The sequence below is a fragment of the Rhynchophorus ferrugineus genome, unplaced genomic scaffold (genome assembly GCF_030347505.1).
Source record: "Rhynchophorus ferrugineus isolate W39M unplaced genomic scaffold, kcgeb_rfMv2 rfM7, whole genome shotgun sequence".
Taxonomy (NCBI): Eukaryota; Metazoa; Arthropoda; class Insecta; order Coleoptera; family Curculionidae; genus Rhynchophorus; species Rhynchophorus ferrugineus.
The window spans coordinates 34,341,631-34,354,007 of record NW_027472586.1 but is presented as its reverse complement, the minus strand read 5'-3'; the positions used below and the strand labels follow the sequence as shown (position 1 = coordinate 34,354,007).

At 32.8% G+C, this 12,377-nt stretch overlaps 1 long non-coding RNA gene across 1 annotated transcript; it reads left to right on the top strand.

The window, feature by feature from the left end:
* The first annotated feature begins 9 nt into the window (after positions 1 to 9).
* Positions 10 to 12,300, top strand: LOC143200064 (uncharacterized). Its single transcript, XR_013006617.1, has 4 exons — positions 10 to 343; positions 2,038 to 11,605; positions 11,656 to 11,905; positions 11,981 to 12,300. It is a non-coding gene; the product is annotated as an uncharacterized LOC143200064 (long non-coding RNA).
* The last annotated feature ends 77 nt before the right edge of the window (positions 12,301 to 12,377 follow it).

Below are 12,377 nucleotides of genomic sequence, written 5' to 3'. Positions count from 1 at the left end.
CAGATCTAATTAAAATTGGTATCAGATATCGACAGCTAAAAATACCGATGATTAAAAACACAAATCAATATATTAAAGACATATGTTACTATGTATCCAACGAACAATGAACGAAAAAACACTTGGTCGAAAAATATATCGGTTTGTTGAAGAAACATAGGCTTTTAACGCTACTCGATTTCAACTAACTATCGATTTATCTCTACATTCCCGACAAGCCTAATCACGATGATTTAAAAAAAAACAGTTGGGCTTGGCAAGTTGAATGATATGTTCATTTTATTTTATGCTGGCTTTACGTTCAGAGAGAAAAGTTTGTTCTGAAAGAAAGTATATATAGAAGGTAATGCACAATATAAAATATTTATTGGTATTTTAGTGTAGTCTTTAAAATAAATAAATTTAAATGTGTTTTGACTAAATGTGAATTGAATATTAATTATAAATTAGATTAATTATTTTGACTAAGATTTTTTAAACATATTATTTCTCCCTTTTTACCAACTAGGGTTTACCTATCTATATTTAATGTAGGCTCCTAACTACATAGATGTAACATAAATAAGGATTAAGAGATATTGTTTTTAACATTTATAGTTTTTTAAGGATATCGAAAGATTGATTAGTAAGAAGGATTATTACAAACATTAGGTTTTTCTTTCTGCAAACTAATTTGATATGTGTTAAATTAGATTATGGTTTATTAAGTTGTGCTCCTGTTAAAAAGTCATTTTGGCATATTCGAGTGTGTTGTTTTCTAATATGTATGTATTTTATTAATGGCAGTAATTTTGATATCTAATATTGTAATAAAATATGATATATTGTATAAGTTATAACTTTTAGTATGCTTTAAATAATTTGGCATAATTTTGGAACAGGTTTAAGAGTGTGCTTCAAATTCCTGACCTGGGTTATGACATAAAGACGTATTTATTTTTGCAAGAAACATCCTCTCCATTGTATATATGTATATATTTTTGGCAGCAGGAATTTTAGTAGCATCTGATATTTCAAGAAGATACAGAATTGTACAAATTTAATGTTTTTTTCCATGCTGCTTTTTTCTGATAAAATGTTTTTTTCTGTAGAAAAACTACTGCCTATGGCATTCTTCAATCTTAATAGTTTTGTTAGCTTTGGGATTTTAAAATATTCATATTTTTCATATCTCAATAATAATCAGCTAGAACTATTTAAATCTATATCTTAATTTTTTGAATGTCTTAGTTTTTTAGGCATGTGTTTCAGTCTTCGCATTTATTAGCAACATAAACATTTTGAATTTTCTAATAATATATATCTGGGCAAATTAACTACTTTAGTCCACTTTTGGTGACTTTCACCTCTAATTACAATGTTTCTAATGAGCATTCCAACTCCAAGACCCCATGGACTCTCCTTGTTATTTAAAACTTCGATTTACTATGTAGCAGAGGGTCATTTTGACTTACGTTTATTATTTATTGAACCAATTATCCATTTACCATCTTACATAAATCAATACTGCGAAGAATATTTGACGTTTTAAATTTTCTATAAACTAGTTTTTGGTATATCCTATTATATTTGTGATTAATCAATACAAGTGATTATTCGAAGAATATTTTGTCCTATTATATTACTTTTTCTTCAATATCAAAATAATCGTTCTTAAATTATTGAAGTTCTGTTGAAGTATTTGTTATTTTGAGACTTGTATTGAATTATATCATTTCCATTTATAGGAAAAAGTTTGTTTTAATTCTACTGACATGAGTTACCAAAGGATATAGTGGAATTACCGATAAGGCTAATGTAGTTTAAATGATAAAATTATATAAAATTTCACTAAAGATAAATATACTCAAAAATTACAGCGTAAAATTAATTTCAATACTTAGTTAATTTTAATATTGTCCAAAGCCAAAAATATATTTTGTTATATTTGCTATATTATTTTTACTTGCATGGTCTACTTTGTCAGTATTTTTTAAAACCATATTGCTGCTGTAACAACTCTCCTAGTTTTTAAAACTTTATTTTTATTGATTTCAGATGACTAATAGTATGAGCTCGGAAACTAGATTGAGGTAAAACTGAAACACAGAGGATCACAGACGTGAAGAATGAAGAAACTCTTTTGCCTATTATATGATAATTTTATATTGTATTATCTAATAAAAGTTTCCTTTTTTGGTCTTTTAATTAAAAATTTCCGGGATTAGAGGAGGGATTACAGGTATCTGGGCTCGCATCTCTGGTAGATGTTGAACAAATTTGTGTTGCTACGTTTTGGTGGTTTCTTCAGGCTCTGCCGTGAGTGGTTGTCTGTTTGATGGTGTAGTGTTATCGGTCTTATTTTAGAGAAGTTGATGGTTATAAGTCAAATTTGGCTGCTGTACTTATGATATGGTCAATCCCAGGTTCCATATTCTCTGTCCATAGATGTTGAGAGAAATAAATTTCTTTCAATTTTAAGAGAATAACCTCAGATCGTGTATTTTTTTGCCTACAACGTTAAGTAGTTTTTCAAAATTAATGGCTGTCAGTGTTGTAAGATTATCTACATGGTTGTTAATATTTTAGCCTAAAATGTTAATTATATATGTGGTATTAACGTATTGTAGCTTTATGTAGGGTGTAGGACACTGAATGACCGACAAAATGGTAATTTTTGACGAGCTCCCCGTTTGTTTTAATTCAATGACAATTTTTATCTTGATTTCTGCATACGGTTGAAAAAAAATGTTATTTTGTGCTATTTAGTCTTAAATACTTCTTACATCTTGAAAAATTAGAACCTGAAATAGGATTTGCATGAATATGTTTCTGTACCACAAAACATTGAAATATAATATAGTTTGTATATTTTGTGTGCTGCACTCAATGAACGAAAAAACACTTGGTCGAAAAATATATCGGTTTGTTAAAGAAACATAGGCTTTTAACGCTACTCGATTTCAACTAACGCTGTAGTAGTAGTAGTGTAACAGTAGCTGCGTACTGGAGCAAAATGTGGAGCACAATCAATACAGCAATCACTGTAGATTTGAGGGTATATAGCCCCTCATATTTCATCTGCGACGAAGCTCGAATTGGAATGAATGAAGCTGCAACACGAACACAACAACATTAAATTGCTCAATACGATTTGGGTTCATTAATTATATTAAGGGCCTTCCTTTGCTCCTGTTTTATGTCTTAACATTTAAAGTATTCCTGTTATTGTTCAATATAAATAATATCACATGGCTTGTTTTCTGGATATTTCCATTTCGTCCTTAGATATGTCCCTTTACTTTATATCGTTTATTACCAGAAGAGAACTTTATGTTTGAATTTGTTTTCCCCTTGAGACACTCCTGCTGTGCAGAGATGATCAAGGGGTGCCGACCTTTCGGGGGTCTCTGCTATTTCTGTGTCCCAAAAATACCCAATTTAAATAAAAATATATACATTTATTTCATACATATATCTGTCATATCTAGCTTGCAGATCTACTTGTACCCTCTGAAGCCGAATTAGTATCTTCTCAATTGGTTGTAGACGCCTTGCGTGTCAAATATATTTTATGGTTAAATATTACTAAATACGGTATATTATTTAAGTATCATCTTTTAGTTTCTATCAATTATCTTCAGACATATTCTGCCAATGCCATTAACTAATGATAGTACTTTTTCATTTTCAAGTCGTTAACTCCGTTGGTTGATTTATAATCATTTCTGCTATAATATGGTTGGGTAAAGCGTTGGCTTTTTTGAACAGGGATGAAAATATTTTGTGCTAAAATTATTTGAAAAGGCAAAACCTAAAAACTGTAAGGCTTTAGGCAAAAATCAACATTGATTGCAGTCCAATAAACTCAATAACAGATATTCGGTCTATCAGATAAAAATTCGCTGATTCGTAAGCTAGTGTAACGATTGTTATGAAGGATTTATTGGTATGTTGCGTGCAGTTTAGTTATTTTTTGCTGGTATCTGAATCAGAAATGTCTCATTTGTTGATTGCAGCTGATTCAGAAGCACAGAGCCGATTCCATCTCTCTTAGTCTGATAAACTTAAATAATGATTGGGAACTAAAATATTAAGGTTATATGGATCCCATGATAGAAGAATAATAGGACGTAAGTTTAAAATCGAGTCGATCTATTCTAAGGGCAGTTTTCCATAACACTAAAACATTGTAAAAAGGAACAATCATGGCGTCTTCGTTTCAGTTCATGTCATAATTTAACCTATTCTTAGTCTGTGGCTCCGACATTTTGACTTCGGGGGGATTGTCGTTCTTGACTTCTGATTAGGCCTCTCCACACATATTAGCGGGATCGGAGTCCTTAACTAAAATGGTGACATGTGGACATTTCTTTTTTTTAAGCTGTGATCTCATCTCTCACTCCACCGGCCGCGCGATTACCTTCCATTTTGTCGTCCAGGAAGGGTACAAGCTCTACTGATGGTTCAGGTCTGACGGTAATGTCTTATTATTTCAAATTTTGAAAAGTTTTTTAAATCGCAGAATGAAGATATCGACTACCGCGCGATTTGATTGTGTTTCTTCATCCAGTAGAATTTGTGTACATTCCAGAAGTCGCAATTTTCATCAGAAACAAATTATTCAAACTAGTTAGTCAACTACGATCTTTTACCATTTTGTTACATTTACATGCAATAAAAAATAGTAACTATATAAATATATAAAGAAGATATGTGTAAAATTTCATAAAGACTGGCTAAAAACTTTTTCATTTGCATTTTGAGTATGTCTACTTAAACATTTATAGTAAATCATCTCTCGATAAATCTCTATATATAGGTAGGATTGCCTCTGAATATCTTGGGGTGCATTAGACACTTCTTTTTCAGAGCTTCAGATTGTTTTTTCTTACACCAGGTGTCTGGACAGTTATCGTGTTTGGGATATGTATTGGTCGACGTCATGTGGTCAAATGTAGTTCGAATTGAGAAGTTAGTTTTTTTACCAAATACTTGGAGTCAGCAGTATCCGTTAATTATGTATTGCTGAGGCCATAAACATTCTACAATTTCAATTATTTATTCTATTATGTAATGGAGATGCTCTGGCAAATACAGATATTTTGTTTTTAATTATTTCTGTTACTATCACATAAGATAAGTTGATGGTGCTTCAGACAATTTATTGTATTAAAAAATGCTATCATTTGCTGATATAAAATATGACTCAGATGTTTTGATATAACGTGTGTTTTACATAGACAGTTTAAGGTATGTTATTTATGGGTGTGATTTGTTCGAGATCTTCAGCGAAGTATTCTTAGATATTCACGAATTTTTACTTTGTACATATGTTATTTATAAAATTATATTTATATTACATATAAATAGTGCAATTAATTTCATCCATTAAAAATTTATAATGTTGTAATAGTACAGAAGTATGTGAACTTGATATTGAGCTATGTCTAAATGCTGTTCAACTGAGAATGATGATTTCGATTGATCTTTCGTAAAAGGCCAAGTATCTAAATAGTGTTAAATTCGATATTATCAATTCATTGATATATTCTATAAAGCAACAGCATTCTGAACACCCATATTGGTTTTTACTGTCAGAAGTAATGGGCGCTTTTTGCAAGACTACGACTATCTCACATCTTTAATCTGGGGTTAGTTAGCCACATTCTCATATCTCTGAATTTTTCTTTTCTGAGTTCGATGGCATTATTTGTGGGTTTAGTGTCCTCTACGGAATAGTGTTTATACTTTACTTTGTTTTTTTATATACAGTTTAGTTCCACCAGAGACCCAGTTGTGTTGGCTCTTATTGTTCGCTTATGGATACGCTCTTATTATATTTCGCGAATGCTTGGGCGTTTCAAGCTTCATACAATTTCGTTGGCTATCTTTATACGGTTAACTGGGTGTTTCTATATTTTTACTGGGCCTGGTTTTAAGAGATAGCATATTGATAAAAATGTGTAGAAAAATTTTAGAGGATGGACAACGGGGTTGATTGCTGCTTGTTTCATTTAACATTTTGACACATGTATTCAATGTGTTTAATCTCCAAATGCTGTAACTGTTCCTCTCGTGTATTTGTATCCTGGTCCGATTGATTTGGCTTTATTCCACTTCAGTATGCCCCGAGGAGCTATTGCCAAGGTAGCTCCAGCAACTGCCACAATACGGGCTATAGCAATTCGTTTTTGCCTGTAACGGTGGTTCAGGTCCAGATCATTTTATGATATTTATCTTTTGTTTATGGTAGTTGTTTTGATTATGGCGCCCGATTCGTAGTTATCTTCGATTCATTGAAGTCTTATGGAAACTCGATTTGATTCAGGTAAGCAGGTGGGTTCGTGCTTTGAATGAATTCTTCTAGGGTTTTTCTAGTAAGGAGATTAGCACAGGAGGAGGAGAATTTAATTTTATTAAATTGTTCTCAGTTGATAATAGGGTCAAGCCATTTTTTAAATTCATTGTTTTTTTGTATTATTTTCCCTGCACATATATTCTCAAAAGATGTGATCACCGTCGTAAGGAGACTATAGAAATAAATTGCATATCGGGCTTTGTCAGATCCCGGAAGAGGAAGGAATGATCATTATGAGGGGTTCGACAGGTTAATAGAGCCGGAGATGCCGGCTAAAGCTGAGTTTAGTTTTTAGGGGCTTAGGAGGGATTTCTGAGATAATGTTCTGTTGGTCGCATTTAGTAACTCACAAATACGACGGCCTCCATGTGTTACAGAATGTGATATTTCTGGTACCCATAAAAACTACCCACACCTCAAACTAACATTGGCCGCCTTCATATATCTCCTAGCACCAAGAGGTTCAACTCTTCTGTCAACAACAAACCAGTGAAAGGTGGGGGGTAATTAATTCCACAGTAAAGGATGCTTCTCCAGCCATCCTCGTAATGGAGAGCTTTTCAGGGTATTTCTTCAATGTTTCTTTTAGTATTCACGTTTTCTGAAATACGCTTCTATAGCTCTTTGCCGCAGTTAATAATAATGACAATGCGTCGCAGCAGCGTAAACACTGTAAGGTATTAGATTTTGGGTGTCGTGTCGCCCTGGCCAACAGCGGTAGTTCATAATTTGCTTTCCTTTAACTTTTTCGCTACGATTCACTCACTTACTTAAGATTTTCGTGAGGTGCGGCACGTTTAAAGTTAAAAATGATGTCTGGTTAACTGTCGCTCGTTATTTGCGAACAAACCCTTAATTTCTTTCAGAGCGTCATTTTTGTCTCATTCTTGGCCGACATTTTTGAAAGCACGTGTTTTCGTTCGCTCATTTTAATAATCTATTGACTTCAACATTCAATTAAAATGTCTGATTTTGATAGTCTGTAATCATGAACACTTACAAACAACATAACTTTAAAATGAAGTAAGAATTCAGTAACATCACATGGCTTATATGAATTCCTAAGTTCTTATATCAACTCAAAGTTCCGTACCGATAATACGATGTGAGTTGATTCTTATGATCGACTCCTCAGATGAATTAGTAATAAAATATCGCTGCCGATTTTTGTCCTGATCCGATTTTGTCACGCTCACTCAATATCACGCTTAGATTTCCATTTTCCGACGGTGTTATTATATCAATATTGGGCAGTGGTTTCGCCCTTTTTCAGTTTTTTCCCCACGACACCATTTTATTTAGCGTTTAATGTTCCCATACAATATATATTTCGGCAGATTAATGTATTTGTAGGCTCATAGAGAACTGTTAAATTTGTCGAAGTAAATGGAATGCGCAGAATCCAAATAGTTATGCAGAATATCAAGCACAATTTTTGTAGTATATCCTTTTTATCTATATTTATGTTTTATTCAATTTTATTTGCATACTTATATGAAAGTTGTTTTTGTGGATAATAAAGGACCACCGTTTTGTTGCAAAATCATGTTTGTTGTAAACATCCCATTATAAGCAAAACACAGTCCCTACTCATATTTTCTAAACAATATAAGTTGAATAAAATAGCCTTAAAATTAGGCGGTGGTATACCCGCTGGCGGAGACTTGCCCTGGAGCAACATGTGGGACTGCCTCTAGGCTTTACCAATACACTAAACCGAACCCCCAATTACAGGTGACCTCTATAGGTTACTGCTGCTATTGCATTAATATATAGATATAGCACCCACCAACCGGGTAAATTTTATTGGATATGAGGACCCAGGCAAAGAACAGGGCGAGAAACTATTGATTTACGAGCTTGAGTTAACACATGACTGGGTGATTTCGTATGGGGGAAAAAGTTGTGACGGCAGCAACAGATAAGGTTGCTACAGCGTGGAAAAAGGAGAGATAGGGTGTTAAGCTTCCAGCATGTCGACCAGCTCGTAATCAAGCGCGTTTTCAGGAGAACTTGAGCTGAGTTGTTATTTGTCAAATGATTGAGATGTGAAGTGCTTGATTTCTGGAGTGTTCTCTGGAGTTTCTCTGCGAATTTGATCATTTCTGATAAACCATGGAGCGTTTAAGATGCTCTTGAAGAGCTTATCTGAAAAATCTGAAGCCATTTACCCTAGTTGGGTATAACATACTTGAAGTAGAGATTGATTCGTAGAGCAGTACGAGCCGTTTAAACATCTTGTAAAATAAGCATTTGTATTGATGGAACCTTTCTGGATTTGGGAATGGCAACCGTACGGTCGGTCGAAGTGGAGACCGAGGTAGGTGACATTTCCATTTGTTTTGCTGCATGATCCTGAGTTGCGAGACTCGAGCCTGGAGGCCGTGAAAAAGACAGTGTCGTCATCATAAAACCCGACGTCTGTGTGCTCTTTTCTCGGCAGATCTGCAATAAAGAGGTTAAATAAGGCTGGGGCCAGCGGGGAACCTCGAAGTACGCCTACATTGTAATGTACAAATGTTTTATTAAGAAATTATTTCGAATTCATTGAAATACATGAGTAACACAGAGGGTGGAATTATTGTTCCAGGTTGTAGGTGACTTAAATATATCTGTTTATGTTTCGTTCCAACCGTTAATACTACATCGTCCGAATACAGCTTTTTTTACCATAACGATTATGATCTAAGGCTTATCTTATCAAACACAAGAATACAATATTTTTCCTCATTTGTCGTCTTTTTACTTGGCAAAATGATTTGCTCACTTGGATCCGTTCGGATTAGTGTATTTCGAGACAAATTACCCGTTTATCTCTTTTCCGTCAGATTTTATGACACCTACAGCTTCCTCAGCACAACCCGTTTAAATCATCTCCCTCTTGGATTTTCTTTTTTTTTATATTGAGATGTCAAAAGTCGACGAATTTATATTGTTTAATATTTCAGTTTGGTCTACTAATTCAGTTAAGCAATCTTTATAAGAAGACGGATATTTCTCATTCTTTGTACTATATTTATAACTATTTATTTTTTTATAAACTCGTTTCATTTTTGGTGTTAAATATGTATGTCGAGATGATCCAAACCTTTTTTTTACTTTATAGGTGTAGTTCATAAATATTACATTCAAAATTATATAGGATATCCTGGTTAAGGTTTTGAAAAATTGAACATCAAGTTACACTATCTGATTTTGGCCGAAAATCAATGACACTGGACTTAATGGACTTGGTCCGAGTTTAATTATGCGCAGCTCGGAAAGGGTAGCGACTGCGATGTTACATTTTCCTAACTATGATGCGATGACTTCCTATCCGACATGGTGTTTTCCTTTTTCTTTTTTTTTTAACTTTTTCCTTGACGACAGAAACTTTGATAATGGAAATAATTTGAAAGTTACCAGCCATCCAGCTTTCAATTCGCAAGAAATGTATTCCATTTATGCGCTCTTTACAAGCTATATTAGTCGCCCTTTTATCTTTAGTGCCGAGGGTGGTACGAGCTCTTTTGCAGAGATAATTTTTAAATCAACTCTAAAGTTTGGCATTGGCAATGCTCGGCTTTGATTAATTTTATTGAGTTCTCTTTTCATCTATATTGGCCGCAATAACATTATGACCAGTTTGGTTTAATTTTTGAGGTTCTGACTATAACGAAGTGTAAGGTGACACGTAAGGATATACCCGGGACACTTCCGTATTCGAAATTGTTTATGCTGAATGCTGTTTTGGAGACTATATGCTTCGATAAATTATTCGAAGATCGTTCTCTCAAATTTCGCATATTCTAATTATACCTTCACTATTCACTTTATGGTTATTTATAGAATCCACTACAATTTAATTTTACCTTGCACAGGGCCTTGCAAGTTCCGTTTGTGTGTTACTTGTAATTATACTATAATTACCATTAAAGTATACCATTATCAGTTGATTGATTGAGTTTTAATAACTAATTAGAAACAACTTTATCTGATTTAGAAACACGTTTAATGCAGTTTTGTATTGTCACTATATATTGATGTTAGTTTAATATGTTGCTTATCTTACCTTACGAAGGTTTGTTTTCTTTTGAAAGTTCCCTTTTTGTGTTACTAACCACTCACTATTAAATGCTCTTTATGCTTATTAGCATGCCTATTTAGAATTCTTATAACTATATTGTGGAATATCTCTAGCTGATTGAGTGAGTTTTTATAATTAATTAGATTCCCGACTTTATTTGTCTTAGAAACACGTTTAATGCAATATAGTGTTGTCAGTTAATAAATTACTTATCTTACCTTGCAAAAGTTTGTCTTCTTTCGAAAATTTACTATTTATCATTAAATACTCCTTATGCTTAAACATGGTTTAATGGGTTCATCGGTAACATGGTTGCGGAATATTTTCTGTTGGTTGATTGAGTTTTTATAATTAATTAGTTATTAATTAATTATTAATTTATTAATCCAATTTAGAAACTCGTTTAATTCAGTTTTGTATTTTCACTATATCCTGATCTTAGGCGCTTATTTTGCTTTACGAAGCTTTGTTTTTTAAGCCTTGTTTTGAGTTACTAGTCGTTAACTATTAAATACTTTACGCTTGTCTGCAATCCAATTTAGAATTTCTCAAATACATAGAAAAAAATTTTCTGTAACTTGCTCATAGTACATTCTATTAAGGTTTATCTGGGGTTCCATTCCTAGACTAATTTTCTATCTATCACACTTCTATTCCTCGTCACCATTCTGTATCTCTCTTATTCATCGCAGAGCTTAAGCTCCTCCGTTGCGAAAGTGCTATTTGTGATCCAAATTCCTGGAGATTAATGGTGCTTTAGTGGTACGTCTAGCTATAGCCGTACAATATTTGTCTTCGATTAAATTAGTCGATTTTATGGCTATTTTACAGTTATTATACAACTATCGAATTTGAGACCTCCCTGAAATGCCATTACCCATGATTTGGTATACCCATGACCCATCTCCTTGATTGCTTTGGTTGGTAGTCAGTACAGAGAAAGAAAAAAGCCGAGTTCGATAGAAAATTGAAGATCGTATGGCCTGTGCTTTAACGAAGCAGATTACCAAGATAGACTGTCCGCATTCTATTCAAGGTTTGTGTCCACAGAAAGAGAAGGAAACTGGCATATACTATGTTCAAATTATCGTTATCGTTATAGTTATGAAAAGTAAATGTACTCCAGTCGCCAGCTAGAGTTAGTCAGTTTATTAATGGGGTTTGTCCGTCAAGAACAATAGAAAACATTATAGTCACTGGTAAGTATTAGACATTCTATTATTAATATTAATTATATATTATGTTTTAGTCGTTATATAACTAGTAATAACTTGTGTTATCGGTGCAATGTTACTTGAATATATTCAAGCACATGTGGAATATGAAAATACATTACAAGGTTGACAAAAACCGCAGAGAATAAAATTAAAATATAAATTCACTGAAGAGGCTGCAAAGATTGGTAGGATTTTACACCTTAATGATTTAATGAATACTTCTCTTAAGTTGAAAAAGTGGAACAAAAAGGCAAGGAATCGTGTCTTTATTTAAAGACATAGGTAAATAAGTTCATGTTTTATACAGTAATGTATTAACTAATTGTTTAATGAATAATTGCAATATATTTCTTTAAGCTGAAAGTTATGTAGACACCAATATAAAGATTTTGTAGAAGAATATACGAACGACCCCTGCGATTTTCATTGAGAAATCCCATGGGACCAATATGATGGAATAGGAATTATTAACGATTCTCCTAAAAGAAGAGAACAATACACCCCTTTATATGTTTAATGTTCCTTTGGCTTGATTCACAACGATAAATTGGTTTGGTTTTATTTTCAATAATTTTTATAATTGGTGTAAATATATATATATATATATATATATATATATATATATATATATATATATATATATATATATATATATATATTAACGTGACACAGTATATGTGTTTATATAAATATGGTGCTTGGACAATTATGAAAATTAAAATAAAGGTGCAATAAAATTTTACTACTAAATATG